The sequence below is a fragment of the Schistocerca piceifrons genome, chromosome 4, assembly GCF_021461385.2.
Source record: "Schistocerca piceifrons isolate TAMUIC-IGC-003096 chromosome 4, iqSchPice1.1, whole genome shotgun sequence".
In the NCBI taxonomy this organism is placed as follows: domain Eukaryota; kingdom Metazoa; phylum Arthropoda; class Insecta; order Orthoptera; family Acrididae; genus Schistocerca; species Schistocerca piceifrons.
This window is the reverse complement of record NC_060141.1, coordinates 113,564,512-113,586,813: the sequence shown is the minus strand read 5'-3', so window position 1 is coordinate 113,586,813 and position 22,302 is coordinate 113,564,512. Positions and strand designations below refer to the sequence as shown.

The following is a 22,302-nucleotide window of genomic DNA, read 5'->3' as shown; positions in this document are numbered from 1 at the left end:
ATACGTCCACATATGAAGATGGTATCTGTTCTTTCGGACATGACCGAAAGAACAGATATCATCTTCATGTAGTTAAGGCTAACCGGCCACTGACCTTCTTCTGTGCGGTTGCACACGCATTGCCCGGACTCTTACGGGACTCCGTAAGATTGTCTGCCGCGAGTAATGAGTGTATTGGGCAGGGGCACTACGAATGTAGTGTGTGGACACTAAGTCGGGAATGTGGGTCTCACGGGGAGCGTGCAAGGGATAAATCCCTGCAGTCGCACTATCCTCTGTGCCCTCGGTGGCTCAGGTGGATAGAGCGTCGGTCTTGTAAGCAGGAGCCCTGGGTTCGAGTCCCGGTCGGGGCACACATTTTCAACTGTTCCAGTTGATGTATATCAACGCTTGTCGACAGCTTAAGGTATTTGTTCAATTATCATTTCAATACGTACACTTCCATACCACACACTGCAACAGTCACGCTTGTACTGTCTGTACACCTGCGGCGCAGTGGGGCTAGTATGCTGACGTTCAGATTGCGCTAACGGCCGCACAGGCAGTTGTATAGATGAATGATGTTGATAACTATTCTAACAGGTACAACATTATATTTTTAAACACATATCCAGTCCGTTTCAACTGTTCGAAATGGGGTAAGTGTAGAGTTGGGGACTTGTAAAATTCACGTGTATCGCTAAAGTACACGCTGAAACATCTTCAACTTGTGAACTTCGAATATTTTACGTTGGATGAATTAGCGGCACTCTAAAACTTCATTTATTTGCAGGTGATCTGCACTCGGGAATTTGGAAGTTCGTATTTGTGGAACTGAAACTTGCACTAAACAACTTTAATTTATTCTTCCAATAATTTTGGGTGTGCAACGGGATCCCGTCGGCATACTGCTACGATATCTCGGCCCAGAGACGTCCGGCCATCTCCAGGTGAGTAGGCAACTACTGAAGAAATCAGGTGCAACAACGGTATTTATTCCGAATATCGCGCATGCGAAATGTGCTGGCGTCTTTCGACGTATGCGTCAGGACAGCCGAGTTGTGTGTGTTGCCCTCGGTGTTGGAAGTGAGACATGGCCTAGTCATTGAGTATCGAACTACCCCGTCGCTTCCGGTGTGACTGGATAATTTCAATTACAGGATTCCAATTTTTATCCAGCTGAAAGCCATTGTCACGATTTATAAAATTATCGGCAGGACGTATTTCCACGTTTTCTTTCGTTATGAATCTCAAAAACTGGAAACTGGAGCTAAAATTTTTGTTGTATTGTATTTCATTGAGTGTCCCATGGAAATACAATGTTCTGAAACTGCTTATTTTGACGGCTGCCCAAAACGAATGTATCTTTCGTGCTCTTCACAACTCCTGGACAGCTCTCGTCGTCTGGTCTACATATGCAGCACCACACTCACAGCGGATTTGGTAAACGCCCGCCTTTTTCAATTGTAAGTCGTCTTTAACTGATCCAACCAGGGCCATCCTCATTGCTGGTAGACGGAAGATAACCTTGATTTTATTTTTCCTAAGCAATCTGCCTGTTTCAGACGACACGTTCCCGACATATGGAAGGAACGCAGCTGATTATAGTCATCAGTATCCTCATTGCATTGTTTCTTATTATTATAACGATGTATGACCTTCCTTATTTAGCGTCAAGTGATTTAAAAATCTTCTCCGAGCGCTCTAATTCTGCGTGGAGGTTTTCATCGTCCGATATTACATGCAGCGGCGGTTTGTACGGGGTGATGGCAGCTAGACGGTTGGATATATTGATCTGTGTGCGTGTGTTTTCTGTACAGAGCATGTCCTAATGACCCAACATTCTTACGATGTACTAACGCGTCTAGAAAGGGTAAACTCCCATCTTTCGCACTCTCCGTCTTAAACTTGATGTTCTCATGTTATTAATTTAAGTGACAAAGGAATTTCTCCAGTTCTTCTCCACAATGAGGCCATACGACAGAAGTATCATCTACATAACGCCAGAAACCGTGGGCTTTAAAACAGCAGAGTCAAGTGCTTTCTCCTTAAAGCCCTCGTCAAAAGGATTAGCCACCAAAGGGACAAAGGGCCCGTGGTGACATCGTCTGTTTGTTCAAAGAATTCATTGTTAAATAGGAAGTAGGTTGAGGACGGAGTATGTTCAAACAAGGTGAGCATTGAATAAATTACTACAGAGATGTAACGAGTCCATTAAAGGCACTTTGGTAAAAGGTGAGACCGCATTTACTAGTTAGTAAATCCTAGCTGCTAAGCTTAAATGTCTTCAAGCGACTGACAATATCCACAGAATTACGTATATGATGACAACAGCTACCCACATACGGCTTGCGTAGAGGGGCCAGATGTTTTGCAGTAGAATAGGTCGAGGCATCAATATTAGTCACTATTAATCGTAGTGCCACACCATCCCTGGGAGGACCATATAGCGTTGGTGGTACTGCATTGTGTGGTGTCAGCCTATTGACAACTTGTTTAGGTAGAGAATTATAGTTCAGAAGAGTAGCAGTTTTTCTTGATATACGGCTCATTGGGCCTTTTAGTTTTTGCGGTACGTAGAATCACCTAGCTGACTATACGTCTTCTCGTTGTAGCCTTTTCAAAATAACACTGGTATTACCCTTATCTACAGGGAGTATGACTGTGCTAGTATCTTCTCTGAGGCTGCAGAGAGCATCTCTTTCAGCTGTCGAGATGTTATTCTGTTGTGGCGCATATTTAAACAGCGTTTGGCAAGAATCTAGTCCAACTTGGTCTGCAGAATCTACAGAGAGAGTTCTAATGCTTTCCTCAAAACAACTGATGAAATTCATTAATGGAGGTGAAGTAGGTGTCGGAGCGAAGTTTAAACCTTTCCCAAGCACTGATATCGCCGTGTCGTCAAAAGATATTCCCGTGAGGTTCACCACGGATCGTCCAGAAATAGCTTCTTGCCGCGTTCGCGTTGCGAGTTGGCTAAGCTTTGCCCTTTGGCTTTTAGTACTGTACCTGTGGGCCCCGTTTGCTTTGGGTCAGCATACCCCATCAATCCGTGCCCTGCTGAAGGAGGAGCGTCTTGCTGCAATCTCCAGATGTAAATAAAATAAATGATTTATAAATAAATGATTTATTTTCCGATATTTTTCCGGAAGTTTGCGCAATACATAATGTGAGATATGGCTCGGTTTTAAGGTCTCGCTCAGGCTTTCATTACTTCCATGATAATTATTAACCTAAGATAAGTGTTAAATTCAGTTTGTTAAATGTTACCAGCAGTGTGTGTAATGAACAATTTTTTCACCGCAAATTCCTGCCCGCGTTTTCTTGAACTTCCTGAATGTATCTCGACAGTTAATGCGACAAATGCATTGGTCGGTCGGCAGACGTCAGCGAAGCCAACTCCCAGAAACACAACCACGAATCTGGAGGCCACAGGAACAGCGGCCGTAACCTGAATTACGGCTTATTATTTGTGCAGGTGCACTTGAAGGCCTCACGGACAAAAGTTACGGAATAATTATTTTGCGGGATCAAGTAGTTGGAAAACTGCATTCTGTTTTATAAACACATTTTATCCATACAGTCGCAAATGTTGACCTCACATGGGATAAACAAGTTAGTACAGAACAAATTATCCAACACACTGGAAAACTCTACACAAGTTACATAATTTAATTGCGGAAAAAATTTGAGGTGGCAGAAATGAAGTTCCGCTATTCGTGGAAGGCAACTCATTGCTCGACTGCGAGAGGAGTGAATTAATACAAAGTGGTTGGGGGTTCACAGCGGCACTAATGAAACAATGAAATAAAGGAACAGCTGGTTGCTGAGCTTCAGCACATGACTGTATCTAGGACAGCCAAAAGAACACGGCAGTACCAACCATCAGGTGAGTGAGGAGACGAACGCCGCTTGTAAAAAAGGCAGAATTATAAAAAGTCGGAAGAGTTCCAACGACCGAAACCTTGAAATCGTTCTTGTTGATGAATCACATTAAAGTGCACTGAAAATAAATGAGTTGATCAACAATTCGCAGACCGTTTTAGATATTTAAATGAGTAGCGAACATCCACCACTATGGCATTTCGGTAGCATGGTGTGTTGTGATGGTATATGCTATCAGATATCATATAATTTGTGATAGTGTAGGATTCATAAGAACGGGTGACAATTTATGGATTTGACAACAACATGAAATATTCTTATATTTCCACGTCGCCTGATTTTAGACCAATACATTTTTTGACCATGAGTAGCTTCCATCCACGAAGTGGATTATGGCCACTCTGCCAAATATTCATTTACTGTTGCCTAAAATGTTCCACTGAAGTCTAACGACAATGTTAATAAGATGTGGGAACACACTGGTGTCATGTGCCAGTCTTAGTGTATGGAGTGTTACATTAAGAACTCTTTTATAATATCTCCTGTTTTCTGTTAACAAGTCACCTATGTGGACTGGTGATTTGACTTGAAGATATATTCGTTTATATTTCGTCTTTCAAAGCCCCATGCAAAAGTATACCCAGGATCTGAGCTAAGGGGCCGGCACCACGTAGTCTCTTGGTGAGTGGCGAAATAGTTTTAAGATTTTAAGACAAATTGCATAGTCTATTGGTGAGTGGAGAGATAGTTTTAAGATTATAAGACAAATTGATTTGAGTACACACGCTACTAGTCAGTGTCAATATCAGTCCCACCTTTCTTCAGAGTAGTAATACTGGATTGATAGGTCTGTCTGCGAGGGGAGGAGGATTCAAGTTCGGTACACTTAGATAATTTCTTGTAGAGGGCTCGTAGTATAGCAGTACGTAATGTTTTGAAGAAGTAAGAACAACTAAAGAAAAGTGCTTGTATTTTGGACCTCTAGCATGCTGCAGCTGAAAAAGGTTAGCCAATTTTCCTTTATTGAAATAAATAACTGGAATTCCATAGAAAGTTGTATTAAGAAAGTAGTCACCACCAATAAACAAAGGGTATTTCTTATTACTACTTTCAGTGGAATTCCAACCGTTTATTTCCATGTGTATTTTGGTCATACTGGATGTTTAAGTAGACACCTGCGAACTTTAAGCAAATATCTGTCCCTCTATACAAACTACCTTAACGAACTTAGAAAAAATGTATAACTGTTTTGGAAAGTGTGCTGAAGAATTTCAAACAACTAAGCTTTCCTAAACCAATCAGATGTTTAGGTTGACCAAGAGTGTATTTAGCATGCAATTGAAAAACTGTATACGTACGTAAAAACCTGTGTGAATATTAGCTGTATAGCTGTTTTACTATTTCCACACGAACTTGAAGGGAGAGTGTGAACGGACATCCTTTAGACTATTTAGCATGTGAAAGATATTCACAGTGAATATGATCGTTAAATAATAATAATAATAATAATAATAACAATAATACATTTGTGTTATGTAATTGTAACTTTGTTAATGTTTTCTTCGGGCCATTATCAGTAGCGGATGTTTGTTCTAGGATGCATTACAACAACTTGCTTATCAAAGATACAGCCTGCTGTTTCCTGTAGCTTTTACTTAGCGTCCAGCATTATTCTTGTGTTATTATAACCTGGGATAAGTTCCCGAGCATATTCCCAGTTATAACCAAGTGTGGTTGGGTTACTGGATTAACCCTCTTTTCTTTCAGGGTGCAAAGCCACCTGATTTATTTGCAACAGAAAATTAATGAATTGTTCTTGTTGTAGTGGTCTTCAGTCCTGAGACTGGTTTGATGCAGCTCTCCATGCTACCCTATCCTGTGCAAGCTTCTTCATCTCCCAGTACTTACTGCAACCTACATCCGTCTGAATCTGCTTAGTGTATTCATCTCTTGGTCTCCCTCTACGATTTTTACCCTCTACGCTGCCCTCCAATGCTAAATTTGTGATCCCTTGATGCCTCAGAACATGTCCTACTAACCGGTCCCTTCTTTTTGTCAAGTTGTGCCACAAACTCCTCTTCTCCCAATTCTATTCAATACATCCTCATTAGTTATGTGATCTACCCGTCTAATCTTCAGCATTCTTCTGTAGCACCACATTTCGAAAGCTTCTATTCTCTTCTTGTCCAAACTATTTATCGTCCATGTTTCACTTCCATACATGGCTACAATCCATACAAATACTTTCAGAAACGACTTCCCGACACTTAAATCTATACTCGATGTTAACAAATTTCTCTTCTTCAGAAACGCTTTCCTTGCCATTGCCAGTCTACATTTTATATCCTCTCTACTTCGACCATCATCAGTTATTTCGCTCCCCAAAGAGCAAAACTCCTTAACTACTTTAAGTGTCTCATTTCCTAATCTAATTCCCTCAGCATCACCCGACTTAATTCGACTACATTCCATTATCCTCGATTTGCTTTTGTTGATGTTCATCTTATACCCTCCTTTCAAGACACTGTCCATTCCGTTCAACTGTTCTTCCAAGTCCTTTGTTGTATGCCGTCGGCGAACCTCAAAGTTTTTATTTCTTCTCCATGGATTTTAATACGTACTCCGAATTTTTCTTTTGTTTCCTTTACTGTTTGCTCAATATACAGATTCAATAACATCGGGGAGAGACTACAACCCTGTCTCACTGCCTTCCTAACCACTGCTTCCCTTTCATGCCCCTCGACTCTTGTAACTGCCATCTGGTTTCTGTACAAATTGTAAACAGCCTTTCGCTCCCTGTACTTTACCCCTCCCACCTTTAGAAATTGAAAGAGAGTATTCCACTCAACATTGTCAAAAGCTTTATCTAAGTCTGCAAATGCTAGAAACGTAGGTTTGCCTTTCCTTAATCTTTATTCTAAGATAAGTCGTAGGGTCAGTAGTGCCTCACATGTTCCAACATTTCTACGGAATCGAAACTGATCTTCCCCGAGGTCGGCTTCTACCAGTTTTTCCATTCGTCTAAAGAATTCGTGTTAGTATTTTGCAGCTGTGTCTTATTAAACTGATAGTTCGGTAATTTTCACATCTGTCAACACCTGCTTTCTTTGGGATTGGAATTATTATATTCTTCTTGAAGTCTGAGGGTATTTCACCTGTCTCATACATCTTGCTCACCAGATGGTAGAGTTTTGTCAGGACTGACTCTCCCAAGGCCGTCAGTAGTTCTAATGGAATGTTGTCTACTCCTGGGGCCTTGTTTCGACTCAAGTCTTCAGTGCTCTGTCAATCCCTTCACGCAGAATCGTATCTCCCATTTCATCTTCATCTACATCCTCTTCCATTTCCATAATATTGTCCTCAAGTACATCGCCCTTGTATAGACCCTTTATATACTCCTTCCACCTTTCTGCTTTCCCTTCTTTGCTTGGAACTTGGTTTCCATCTGGGCTCTTGATATTCATACAAGTGGGTCTCTTCTCTCCAGAGGTCTCTTTAATTTTCCTGTAGGCAGTATCTATCTTACCCCTAGTGAGACAAGCCTCTACATCCTTACATTTGTCCTCTAGCCATCCCTGCTTAGCCATTTTGCACTTCCTGTCGATATCATTTTTGAGACGTTTGTATTCCTTTTTGCCTGCTTCATTTACTGCATTTTTCTATTTTCTCCTTTCATCAATTAAATTCAATATTTCTTCTGTTACCCAAAGATTTCTACTAGCCCTCGTCTTTTTACCTACTTAATCCTCTGCTGCCTTCACTACTTCATCCCTCAGAGCTACCCATTATTCTTCTACTGTACTTCTTTCCCCCATTCCTGTCAATTGTTCCCTTATGCTCTCTCTGAAACTCTGTACAACCTCTGGTTTAGTCAGTTTATCCAGGTCCCATCTCCTTGAATTCCCACCTTAAATTCCTTAATAAATTATGTTTCTTTAATATTCATATTGATAAATAGCTGAATATTTACTATAGACCTTCAGTCTAAAAGGTAGCTATAATTATAAGGGAGGATCAAAAAGTTTCCGTTTAAGGTCGTTGTTGCATCATATATGCAACCTAGCGCGATTATGATGCGTGTATAAGCATCAACATGTATTTTGGTATAATTTTTTTCAAATTTCCTAACTTATTTGAAGTATCTTGTGAACTTAATAGATTATGTTGCGGCGTGGCATTCAGTATGCCGGTGCTGAATCATTAATCTGCGTACAATCTTACTGAAAATGATCTTGCGAATATTAGACATTGGAAACCAATACCAGTAAGCATTATTGTGTGACGACGCTTCTGCTTTGTCGTGTACGCGTTATTTCTGTCACGTTAATTACAGTATAAGTTATGGAACCTCACTGTTTCAAAATTTGTAAGGTAGTATGTTTCTGTAAATATAAGTTAATAATTTTAGAGAAAGACAGCGGAGTTTTAGCTTTGTGCCTTCGATCCATTTACATAACAGCAACATATGTGTGTGTCTAAATTATAAAATCGATTGATAATTAATTAGTTATGCTGAAGAACTGTCGATAGTTAACTGCCGACCGTATTGCTTTGTCGTAATTATTCTTGTTTATTTCAATTTTGGCAAGTAGCATTCCTACAGTTTCACACACTTAGTGATTTACTCAAGATTTTACCAAAATTTACACTTAAAATTTGAGCAGAAGGTGAGCAGTATAACAAATAGTCATTTTTGGCAGCAGATGTACCAAAAAATGCTCAAATGTGTGTGAAATCTTTTGGGACTTAACTGCTAAGGTCATCAGTTCTTAAGCTTACACACTACTTAACCTAAATTATCCTAAGGACATACACACACACACACACACACACACACACACACACACACACACATGCCCGAGGGAGGACTCGAACCTCCGCCGGGACCAGCCGCACAATCCATGACTGGCAGCAGATGTATATTTATACAATTCGTTTCGGTTGTGTTCTGGACCCTTACCTTATTTCTGAACTTTCAGACTCGAAATTATATTGTAGTTGTGAGAGACCAGACTGAAAGCTCGGGGCATTACAAACTCTGAGAGAATTCAAGAAAAGTAAATTTTTGCTGTTTTTGTTTCATTCTTTTCAAGATATAAATTTCTCTTCAACGGTTCCTGACTTCCCTGTGGTCAACACATACAAAATCGAACGTACTAGTAGCACTTCGCTATTTTTCAAATGATTGGTGCTCAGTAAGTGGACGACGCCTGAAGCGAAGGACGACGCCTGAAGCGAAGTAATACACTCAGAATAAGAGGTAGGAAGAGGCACAAGGGAGAGAAAATTTACAAATGAAATTATGGTTATCTCGGGACTCGCATGTGAATGTTAAACGTCTCATAAAGCGCAGCAAACTTGGCGTGACACGGCAGCGCGCTCGGTCTCCCAGCCGGCAGCGCCACGGAAGCCGCTATCTCGCTTCCCTCGGCCCTGCCGCTCGGCCCCCTTTTTAAGTGTCAGTTGGAGTAACAACATTGCCGATTCGCTGCCTCCTAAACGGTTTCCGCGCCGCCGACAATTACGCGACGTTAAATCTTCCGCTAGCGCCGGAGAGCGGCGTCCGCCGCCAGCGCCTCTGTTGTATACTGACCCGCTACACGCAATCTTCTAACTGCTCTCCCTAGCTATGACAAGCTTTTGTTATTACCTCTACAGTTTCGTTTCTATCTTTGTTTTACGTCGCTGCCGTAGACTGGTAAAGTGATCAAAGATAATCGCTTCAACAATGTAATGGTATATGTACGAGGATGGGACCACCAATAACCTACATTATCACTGATATTGTTCAAATAACTTACGGGTTTGCTGCCGGTTGACGTCGTCGAACACCGCCGATATTTTGACAGGAGTATATCCTGCCATTCTCAAGGCACAAATGCAAGGAGGAAGAAATGTGCAAGGAAATTTAATACCTCGGATCACAGAGGAGAAACAAGGAAGATACCACACACAGAACAAGTGTCAACACAAACAAAGATAACCAACATCAGAAATATCGATATTTACTGTTAATCAACAGGCGAGGTAGCGCTAATTCTGTCCCTCTGTTTTTTGATGAGAGACAGAGCCGGATTCCAAGCAGCATTTAAACAAAATCCACCATCTCTGTTAATAAGGTTGCTTGATAGTTCGATTTCGACAGCTTCCTTAATAACACTATCCAATAGCTGGACGTGCAAGCCAGAATCTCCGTGTTGTTGTATTCCATAGGATGACCGGTGTCAAGGCAATGTTCTGCAATAGCGGATTTGCTCGGCTGTTGTAAGCGTATGTGACGCTTATGTTCAATACACCGGTCTCCCACAGTCCTGATTGTCTGACCAATATATGACATGCCATAACTGCAAGGAATACGATAGACCCCAGCCTTACGCAAACCAAGATCATCTTTTACGGACGCCAACAGGGCCTTAATCTTAGAAGGTGGTCGATAAATACATTTCACATCATATTTCCGCAAAATACGACCAATCCTGTTGGAAATGCTTCCTGCGTAAGGCAAAAAGGCCGTCTACGGAACATACAAGTCTGCACATGCAAGAATCTCGTACTGCAGTTCACAAGTTATCATGAATATTAATTTTCAGTTTTTACACAAACCATGTACATATTCTTTTCTATGACTTTTCATATCTTTGCAGACTTTTTCGCGCCTTTCTGTAAATCTGTAATTTATCTTCAATGAGAAATCGTTTCGACTGTCAAAAGACACTGACGCAATCCTTTCTACAAGTCCTCCGGCCTCGTAGAGTTGATCTAACAGTTGTTCTTTCAAAGATCATAAAAGACGGTCGTCGGCGCATAGTCGTTACTGTAAGAAGGGTGCAGAGAACTTTCCCACGTAAGTATCCTAATTTTCTGTACAGCGACGCGAGAAGAATGAGGCCGCATGTTTTCGTTCTGCAGGATGATTTTCCCTCGGCGTGTCTCGTGCAATGGTCAATGATCTTCAAAGATGTCTGAGTAAAGCGTATAGCATTTATGGTTTGTGCAGGTTCAAGAAAATCTATCTGTGTGCGCTCTCTTCCTGCAACATAGAACACACTACTCATAACTTTCCCAGAAGATCGTGGTTCCATTTTCTTTTTTTGTGGGGGGACCCGGATGATAATAATCTATACCCCTCGATTCTTTTTCTTGTTTACAGGGACGGGAACGGTTTTCCTCATAAATTGAAAAACTTTATAATATGAACATCCGCAGCTGAAAGTGTGCATTCTTCAAAAAGAACCGCGATCAGCTGTTGTGTGGTCTTCAAACCTCGTGTACCTCGTTTCTAAATCTATGAAATACGCTGTTGTTGATGATTCTTCTACGAACGTCCTGGTGTTCCGTCATTAAGTGCGGAACCAGCGAGCAGAAATCTCTTCATAAGCTAAGCTTTGAAACATATCTTGCACTGTAATCGCTAATTTTGTTGCAATCTTATTCACAGGGACACGAGCATCCTCCCTTACGAATTTCTTAACCTTTTCCTTGCTGGAAGGCCTGGAGACAGTTTGAGGATAACCACTTTGAGACTCATCTGGTATCTATCTAAGATCGCCAGTGGCCATGTACACATACCCATATACTCGCTGAAATCTGAGATGAATTTCAGCAGTACATATTTCTCTTTAAAATTAACGAAATCGTCCCTCTTACCGGCCATTTTGTAAATACTGCATTTGTTCACTTGACGGAAGTAGTTTTGCCAACACTGATTACGATAATGCTCTCTAAACTGCCGCCCCCCCCCCCTCTCTCCCTTCAGGATTATTTTCAAGTTTTCTTTCATGTCCTCTGAATGCAAGCCTACATACGGCTTTTATAATGTGGCATATGAAACTAATTGTCCTATAATCTTTACAGTCTTTCTCGTTGTGATGCTTAGGTAACAAAAATAAAGGGTTTTAACTAAACCGCCAAACAAAAAGCTCTCGTCATGTAACCTACTGCTAAGCCTGCTCATTCTAAAAATGGTTCAATTGGCTCTAAGCACTACGGGACTTAACATCTGAGGTCATCAGTCCCCAGACTTAGAACTACATCAACCTAAATAACCCATGGACATCACACACATCCGTGCCCGAGACAGGATTCGAACATTCGACCGCAGCAGCAGCGTGGTTCCGGACTGAATCGCCTAGAACCGCTCGGCCACAGCGGTCTGCTCTGTTCATTCTAGACAGTGCTTCGTTTCTCAAGGTGTATAGTTTATCAACTAGTATTTTATGTTGGCCTGCTGCTATCTTCTTCGTGAGGTTCTAAATGGCCTTTTCATTCCCATTTCAAAATTTTTGATTCACGATCCATTTCATCACATTTATGTGAACATACGCTTCCGCGGCCGTTGTCACAGTCAATAAGGTTCTTCTGGTTTGAGGCGGCATTATCAGCTACACTACTGGCCATTAAAATTGCCACACCACGAAGATGACGTGCTACAGACGCTAAATTTAACCGACAGGAAGAAGATGCTGTGATATGCAAATGATTAGGTTTTCAGAGCATTCACACAAGGTTGGCGCTGGTGGTGACATCTGCAACGTGCTGACAAGAGGAGAGTTTCCAACCGATTTCTCATACACAAACAGCAGTTGACCGGTGTTGCCTGGTGGAACGTTGTTGTGATGCCTCGTGTAAGGAGGAGAAATGCGTACCATCACGTTTCTGACTTTGATAAAGGTCAGACTGTAGCCTATCACGATTGCGGTTTATCGTATCGCGACATTGCTGCTCGCGTTGGTCGAGATCCAGTTAGCAGAATATGGAATCGGTGGGTTCAGAAGGGTAATACGGAACGCCGTGCTGGATCTGAACGGCCTCGTGTCACTAGCAGTCGAGATGACAGGCATCTTAACCGCATGGCTGTAACGGATCGTGCAGCCACGTCTCGATCCCTGAGCAACAGTTGGGGATGTTTGCAAGACAACAACAATCTGCACGAACAGTTCGACGACATTTGCAGCAGCATGGACTATCAGCTCGGAGACCATGGCTGCGGGTACCCTTGACGCTGCATCACAGACAGGAGCGCCTGCGATGGTGTACTCAATGACGAACCTGTGTGCACGAATGGCAAAACGTCATTTTTTTCGGATGAATCCATGTTCTGTTTACAGCATCATGATAATCGCATCCGTGTTTGGCGACATCGCGGTGAACGCACATTGGAAGCGTGTATTTGCCATCGCCATATGGCGTATCATCCGGCGTGATGGTACAGAGTGCCTTTGGTTACATGTCTCGGTCACCTCTTGTTCACATTGACGGCACTCTGAACAGTGAACGTTACATTTCAGATGTGTTACGATCAGTGGCTCTACCCTTCATTCGTTCCCTGCGAAACCCTACGTTTCAGCAAGATAATGCACGGCCGCATTTTGCAGGACCTGTACGGGCCTTTCTGGATGCAGAAAATGTTCGACTGCTGCTCTAGCCAGCACATTCTCCAGATCTCTCACCAATTGAAAACGTCAGGTCAATGGTGGTCGAGCAACTGGCTCCTCACAATACGCCAGTCACTACTCTTGATGAACTGTGGTATCGTGTTGAAGCTTCATGGACAGCTGTACCTGTACACGCCACCCAAGCTCTGTTTGACTCAATGCCCAGACGTATCAAAGCCGTTTTTAGGGCCAGATGTGGTTGTTCTGGGTACTGATTTCTCAGGATCTATGCACCCAAATTGCGTGAAAATGTAATCGCATGTCAGTTCTAGTATAATATATTTGTCCGTTGAATACCCGTTTATGATCTGCATTTCTTCTTGGTGTAGCAATTTTAATGGCCAGTAGTGTATAAAGGCTTATTGCAATAATCGCTGAAACGTCGGAATTTTATAGTTAACAATGAGACCTGAGACCCAGAAGAATCTTATTAACTATCATCACATTTAATTGATGCTCCAATCTTAGTCCATGTACTTCATGTAGTGTTTCCACAAATGGTCTCTCTTACATGACAGCTAAGTCTGCTTCGTGTCTCGACCTTTGTTGGATCTTTATATTTGGTAGATACTTAGGTGTTCTATACAGTTATTCTAATTTAGCTGATTCTTTTTAGTTCTTCAATATCCACACACTGAGTTCCACTGATCGGTTAATACTCTTAGTTCTTCTGCAGTTTTCCACATGTTTCTATCCATCTACAAAATTGTCATTCTTCAGTTGCGCATGTTTATCGGGTTTATCTAATATGTTTGATATCGATTCCTGCCTTTCATTTCCGTTTTCTTTTCTCCAACCTCTTCTTCTATAAGGGGCGTTCAAAAAGAAACGAGCCGGAGGCATAATTACAGAAACCAATTCCTGTATGATAGAAGTATTGACCCTGGCTGTTGAGACACTTGTCCCACTGTCACACAAGGCGGTGAATGGCTGCCTCAGAAAATTCCCGGGGCTGCGATGTTAACCAGTTCCGCATGTACAACTGGACGTTGTCGTTCGAGGTGAATCATTTGCCCCTGTGCTGATATTCTTCTTTGACCAAGATGGCCCCTTCTCATTCAATTCCTGCAGCACGGGACAACAGTGAATGCCCAGCTTTACTCGCAAACCTAGACCACCCTTCGCGAAGCGATCAAATCAAAGTGGGTTCATTTTGCTTCACGAAAATGCAAAGCCTCATACTGCCAAAACAGTCGCAGCACTCCTGCAGAAAGTCAAATGGGAGGTTCTCGGCCACCCTGCATATAGTCTGGACCTCTCGCCCTGTGATTTCGACATTTTTGGTCTTCTTAGAAAGGCTCTGAGGGGCAAACGGTTCACCTCGGATTACGGCGTCCAGCTGTACGTGAGCAACTGGTTAACATCGCAGCCCCGGGAATTTTATGAGACAGCCTTTCACCGCCTTGGGTCACAGTGGGACAAGTGTCTCAACAGCGAGGGTCATACTTCTAACATACAGGTACTGGTTTCTGCAATTATGCCTCCGGCTTGTTTCTTTTTGAACGCTCCATATAAAATATCTAGAATGATATATTTATTCGTATTTCATTCTTCTGATATACGACATTCTAATAAGTTTTCCAGTTTTTCTGCATCTGACATCCGATATGATATGCATCAGTGTTGCTCACACATCACCGCCAGATGCCTACGATTTATATAACACCATCTCCAGGCAATGTTCCAGTTATTTTACAATTTTTTTACTCTTTGGTAGGTTGTAGCTAGACCTTACTGCAGTATCACCATTATATTTCTATATTTAAAGATTATAGAAATATAATGGTGATACTGCAGTAAGGTCTAGCTACAAGATTCCCCCCCCCCTCCCCCCCTCATCAACCATGGAACTTGCCGTTGGTGGGGAGGCTTGCGTGCCTCAGCGATACAGATAGCCGTACCGTAGGTACAACCACAACGGAGGGGTATCTGTTGAGAGGCCAGACAAACGTGTGGTTCCTGAACAGGGGCAGCAGCCTTTTCAGTAGTTGCAAGGGCAACAGTCTGGATGATTGACTGATCTGGCATTGTAACATTAACCAAAACGGCCTTGCTGTGCTGGTACTGCGAACGGCTGAAAGCAAGGGGAAACTACAGCCGTAATTTTTCCCGAGGGCATGCAGCTCTACTGTATGGTTAAAGGATAATGGCGTCCTCTTGGGTAAAATATTCCGGAGGTAAAATAGTCCCCCATTCGGATCTCCGGGCGGGGACTACTCAAGAGGACGTCGTTATCAGGAGAAAGAAAAGTGGCGTTCTACGGATCGGAGCGTGGAATGTCAGATCCCTTAATCGGGCAGGGAGGTTAGAAAATTTAAAAAGGGAAATGGATAGGTTAAAGTTAGATATAGTGGGAATTAGTGAAGTTCGGTGGCAGGAGAAACAAGACTTCTGGTCAGGTAACTACAGGGTTATAAACACAAAATCAAAAAGGGGTAATGCAGGAGTAGGTTTAATAATGAATAGGAAAATAGGAATGCGGGTAAGCTACTACAAACAGCATAGTGAACGCATTATTGTGGCCAAGATAGATACGAAGCCCACACCTACTACAGTAGTACAAGTTTAAATGCCAACTAGCTCTGCAGATGACGAAGAAATTGAAGAAATGTATGATGAAATAAAAGAAATCATTCAGATTGTGAAGGGAGACGAAAATTTAATTGTCATGGGTGACTGGAATTCGAGTGTAGGAAAAGGGAGAGAAGGAAACATAGTAGGTGAATATGGATTGGGGCTAAGAAATGAAAGAGGAAGCCGCCTGGTAGAATTTTGCACAGAGCACAACATAATCATAGCTAACACTTGGTTTAAGAATCATGAAAGAAGGTTGTATACATGGAAGAACCCTGGAGATACTAAAAGGTATCAGATAGATTATATAATGGTAAGACAGAGACTTAGGAACCAGGTTTTAAATTGTAAGACATTTCCAGGGGCAGATGTGGACTCTGACCACAATCTATTGGTTATGACCTGTAGATTAAAACTGAAGAAACTGCAAAAAGGTGGGAATTTAAGGAGATGGAACCTGGATAAACTGAAAGAACCAGAGGTTGTACAGAGTTTCAGGGAGAGCATAAGGGAACAATTGACAGGAATGGGGGAAAGAAATACAGTAGAAGAAGAATGGGTAGTTTTGAGGGATGAAGTAGCGAAGGCAGCAGAGGATCAAGTAGGTAAAAAGACGAGGGCTAGTAGAAATCCTTGGGTAACAGAAGAAATATTGAATTTAATTGATGAAAGGAGAAAATAGAAAAATGCAGTAAATGAAGCAGGCAAAAAGGAATACAAACGTCTCAAAAATGACATCGACAGGAAGTGCAAAATGGCTAAGCAGGGATGGCTAGAGGACAAATGTAAGGATGTAGAGGCCTATCTCACTAGGGGTAAGATAGATACTGCCTACAGGAATATTAAAGAGACCTTTGGAGATAAGAGAACGACTTGTATGAATATCAAGAGCTCAGATGGAAACCCAGTTCTAAGCAAAGAAGGGAAAGCAGAAAGGTGGAAGGAGTATATAGAGGTTCTATACAAGGGCGATGTACTTGAGGACAATATTATGGAAATGGAAGAGGATGTAGATGAAGATGGAATAGGAGATATGATACTGCGTGAAGAGTTTGACAGAGCACTGAAAGACCTGAGTCGAAACAAGGCCCCCAGAGTAGACAACATTCCATTGGAACTACTGACGGCCTTGGGAGAGCCAGTCCTGACAAAACTCTACCATCTGGTGAGCAAGATGTATGAAGCAAGCGAAATACCCTCAGACTTCAAGAAGAATATAATAATTCCAATCCAAAAGAAAGCAGGTGTTGAAAGATGTGAAAATTACCGAACTATAGTTTAATAAGTCACAGCTGCAAAATATTAACACGAATTGTTTACAGACGATTGGAAAAACTAGTAGAAGCCAACCTCGGGGAAGATCAGTTTGGATTCCGTAGAAACACTGGAGCACGTGAGGCAATACTGACCTTACGACTTATCTTGGAAGAAAGACTAAGGAAAGGCAAACCTACGTTTCTAGCATTTGTAGACTTAGAGAAAGCTTTTGACAATGTTGACTGGAATACTCTCTTTCAAATTCTAAAGGTGACAGGGGTAAAATACAGGGAGCGAAAGGCTATTTACAATTTGTACAGAAACCAGATGGCAGTTATAAGAGTCGAGGGACATGGAAGGGAAGCAGTGGTTGGGAAGGGAGTAAGACAGGGTTGTAGCCTCTCCCCGATGTTGTTCAATCTGTATATTGAGCAAGCAGTAAAGGAAACAAAAGAAAAATTCGGAGTACGTATTAAAATTCATGGAGAAGAAATAAAAACTTTGAGGTTCGCCGATGACATTGTAATTCTGTCAGATACAGCAAAGGACTTGCAAGAGCAGTTGAATGGAATGGACAGTGTCTTGAAAGGAGGATATAAGATGAACACCAACAAAAGCAAAACAAGGATAATGGAATGTAGTCTAATTAAGTCGGGTGATGCTGAGGGAATTAGATTAGGAAATGAGACACTTAAAGTAGTAAAGGAGGTTTGCTATTTGGGGAGCAAAATAACTGATGATGGTCGAAGTAGAGAGGATATAAAATGTAGACTGGCAATGGCAAGGAAAGCGTTTCTGAAGAAGAGAAATTTGTTAACATCGAGTATTGATTTAAACGTCAGGAAGTTGTTTCTGAAAGTATTTGTATGGAGTGTAGCCATGTATGGAAGAGAAACATGGACGATAAATAGTTTGGACAACAAGAGAATAGAAGCTTTCGAAATGTGGTGCTACAGAAGAATGCTGATGATTAGATGGGTAGATCACATAACTAATGAGGAAGTATTGAATAGGATTGGGGAGAAGAAAAGTTTGTGGCACAACTTGACCAGACGAAGGGATCGGTTGGTAGGACATGTTCTGAGGCATCAAGGGATCACCAATTTAGTATTGGAGGGCAGCGTGGAGGGTTAAAATCGTAGAGGGAGACCAAGAGATGAATACACTAAGCAGATTCAGAGGGATGTAGGTTGCAGTAGGTACTGGGAGATGAAAAAGCTTGCACAGGATAGAGTAGCATGGAGAGCTGCATCAAACCAGTCTGAAGACTGAAGGCCACAACAACAACAACATTTAAAGATTTAAATGATGACTGTTAAACCACGTCTCTGCTCACAATTTCATAGGTGTGAATAAAGGTAGAGTGATGCAGTTCCCATTTTTGGCAGCTTAGTAGTTTTAACCTGGTCTTGGCTTTCTGTTGGATGGTTAGTAGGTGGGATTGCTGCGGTAGTTTGCAGCCGAAAGGTAGTCCAATGTATATTCAGCGAAGACAGGTGCGACTCATTTTATCATGCAATGAGACATTAGTTTATTGTCTTTGATTTTTACCGTCACACAGTCATTTACGTTATGATGTCTAGTGACAGAATCACAGTAACTACTTATTCAGATCATATGCATCATTCCATTCACAAATCCACATGAAGCATTTACGATGACGATCATGGGTTTTTCATACCTTGTACAACCAAGATAATATAAACGATATCATAAACAGAAACAGTAACTTTAATAAATTTTGTTTACGATCTTGTCTCTTTGCCGTGTAACAGCGACGACGTGATTCATATAACCTACAATGGTAACCTGTTTCTGGACTTGAAGTTCATAGCCTTTGTTTATGGCTGTAAGTCAATGTTTTGGAACGAATCATTTGCTACGAGGTGGAGTGTGCGCTTTTTTGAAACTTCCTGCCAGATTAAAGCTGTTTGCCGAAACTGGAAGGTAGAGTTTTGAATATGTCATGGTGAATCGTTCCTGTATATCTTAATCGGCAGGAGCACTGTGCAGGAGAAACAAGATCCGGAGTTCGTGGCCCAGTCCAGCATAGAGTTTTAATGAACCAGAAAATTTGCAGTTTTGAGTAACTGTCATTATCAGGCAAACATAATCGGTGCTGTCGCAATGCCTATTTGTAGACTACCATCAGCGTAAAATACCATGTTCAAAACAAATGAAAGCTGTTGAGCCATTTCTCTACAAACCGTTTTTCTTGTGCATTGCGAATGAAACTGACTCAGTTGTATGAGTAAATGGTAATTTATTCTAGACGAAATAAGACTGGTTACCTAAAATTTTCAGCAAACGTGGTGCTGTTTATAATGGAGGTGCCCGCATGCTCAGTAGTAATTTACATTTAACAGCCCACCAGACAGAATGTTGGTAATCCCCTTGAAAGAGCACACAGGTCGGTTTGAGGCGGTCTTCCCAAACTTGCCTCCAAAATCAAGGTACGGCTTATATTCGAAATAAATATAAAAATTTCCAGTTTTTGATTTAAAATTCGACCACTCTTAAAAACGGCCATGTATTCAGTGCCGCGGGAAACCTATTTCTATCTGGCATCTACATCTACATCTACATGGTTTCTCTGCAATTCACACTTAAGTGCCTGGTAGAGGCTTCATCGAACCATTTTCATACTACTTCTCTACTATTCCACTGTCGAATGGCGCGTGTGAAAAAGGAACACTTTAATCCTTCCGTTCAAGCTCTGATTTCTCTTATTTTATTATGATGATCATTTCGCCCTAGGTAGGTGGGTGTCAGCAAAATATTTACGCATTCGGAAGAGAAAGTTGGTGATTGAAATTTCGTAAATAGATCTCTTCTTTGATTCAGTGACTGCCACCGCAACTCGCGTATCCTATCAGTGACACTCTCACCCCCAATTGCGCGATAACAATACGAAACTGGCTGCCCTTCTTTTCACTTTTTCGATGTCCTCCGTCAATCCTACCAGGTAAGGATCCGATACCGCGCAGCAATATTCCAGCAGAGGACGGACAAGTGTAATGTAGGCTGTGTCTTAAGTGGGTTTGTCGCATTATCTAAGTGTTCTGCCAGCAAAGCGCAGTCTTTGTTTCGCCTTCTCCACAATATTATCTATGCGCTCTTTCCAATTTAAGTTGCTCGTAATTGTAATTCCTAGGTATTTAGTCGAATTGACAGCCCTTAGATTTGTGCGATTTATCGTATACCCAAAATTAATCGGATTTCTTTTAGTACCCATGTGGATGACCCCGCACTTTTTTTTTAGTTTAGAGCTAATTGCCACTTTTCGCACCATGCAGAAATTCTCTCTAGATCATTTTGTAATTGGAATTGATCGTCTGATGATTTTACTAGACGGTGAATTACAGCGTCTAAGGGGGCTGCTCAGATTATCACCTAGATCATTTATATAAATCATGAAGAGCAGAGGGCGTATGACGCTATCTTGCGGAACGCCAGATATCACTTCCGTTTTACTCGATGATTTACCGTCTATCACTACGAACTGTGACCTCTCTGGGAGGAAATCACGATTTCAGTCACACAACTGAGACGATACTCCATATGCATGCAATTTCATTAATAGTCGCTTGTGAGGAACGGTATCAAAAGCCTTCTGGAAAACTAGGAATATGGAATCGATCTGAGATCCCTTGTCCACAGCACTCATTACTTCATGGGAATAAAGAGCAAGTTGTGTTGCAGAAGAACGATATTTTCTGAATCCGTGTTGGTTATATATCAATAAGTCATTTTCTTCAAGGTGATTCATGATGTTCGAGTACAGTATATGCTCCAAAATCCTACTGCAAATTGAGGTCAGTGATATGGGTCTGTAATTCAATGGGTTACTCCTATATCCTTTCTTGAATACTAGTGTGACCTGTGCTACTTTCCAGTCTTTAGGAACACACCTTTCGTCAAGTGAGCGGTTGTACACGACTGCTAAGAAAGGCGCTATTGTGTGTGCATACTCTGAAAGGAACCTGATTGGTATACCATCTGGACCTGAAGACTTGCCTTTCGTAAGTGATTTGAGTTGTTTCGCAACACCTAAGATATCTACTTTTATGTCACTCATGCTAACAGCTGTTCTGGTTTCGAATTATGGAGTATTTACTTCGTCTTCTTTCGCGAAGAAATTACGGAAACTGTATTTAGTAACTCCGCTTTAGTGACACCATCATAGGTGACATTTCCATCGCTATCGCGCAGTGACGGTATTGACTGTTTTTTGGCACTGGTGTACTTTACATACGACCATCAAGCGAATTTTTATCTGCTGTTTTAAATAAAAATCTTTTGCGTTTATTTTTAGTGGTTTTGGTTGATATGGTTTTGAGCCTCGCTACAATGACCTTGTGTTCCCTAATTCCTGTATCCGTCATAACACTCTCTATTAGATCAGGATTATTTGTGGCTAAGACTTCAAGTGTATTTTCACAACCATTTATAATTCGTGTGGGCTCATGAACTAATTGTTCAAAGTAATTCTCAGAGAAAGCATTTAGTACAATTTCGGAAAATGTTTTCTGTCTAGCACCGCCTTTGAACATGTATTTTCGCCAACAAACCGAGGGTAGATTGGTCTCCACCGATTATAACTGTATGAGTGGGGTACTTATTTGTAATGAGATTCAAGTTTTCTTTGAAGCGTTCAGCTATAATATCATCTTAGTCGGGGGGTCGGTAGAAAGAGCCAATTATTATTTTGGTACGGCTGTTGAGTATAACCTCTACCCATAGCAATTCGGAGGAAATATATATTTTAGCTTCACTACAAGATAAACTACTACCAACAGACACAAACACACCACCAGCTACTTTATTTAATCTATCCTTTCTGGACTCTGGATTCAACTGGCAGCAGCAGTGCGTCGATGCGACGAACATGAGTTGCGGGATTCATACGCTTGCTGACACTGTCTTCCTCCCGGCCCACCGTCACAAACCCAGAACACCATCTACCCTGTAATGCGCCATGGCAGTCTACGGTGCACGTGAACTTGAATTGAAAGTGGTTTGTGTTATCGGTAACAGTACAATCCTTTCATTATAGCTAGTTCCGTAAAGGAAAAAAAAGGCATTCACCTGATCGGTCTATAAATTGAATGCAAAATGGCCAAAACTAGAAGATGACATACTGAAGTGGATTCAAGGACACCGTCAAAATGCC

At 41.6% G+C, this 22,302-nt stretch overlaps 1 non-coding gene across 1 annotated transcript; it reads left to right on the top strand.

Annotated features, from left to right (window-relative positions):
• Positions 1 to 279: 279 nt before the first annotated feature.
• On the top strand, positions 280 to 353 carry Trnat-ugu. The gene has a single exon. It is a non-coding gene; the product is annotated as a tRNA-Thr (tRNA).
• The last annotated feature ends 21,949 nt before the right edge of the window (positions 354 to 22,302 follow it).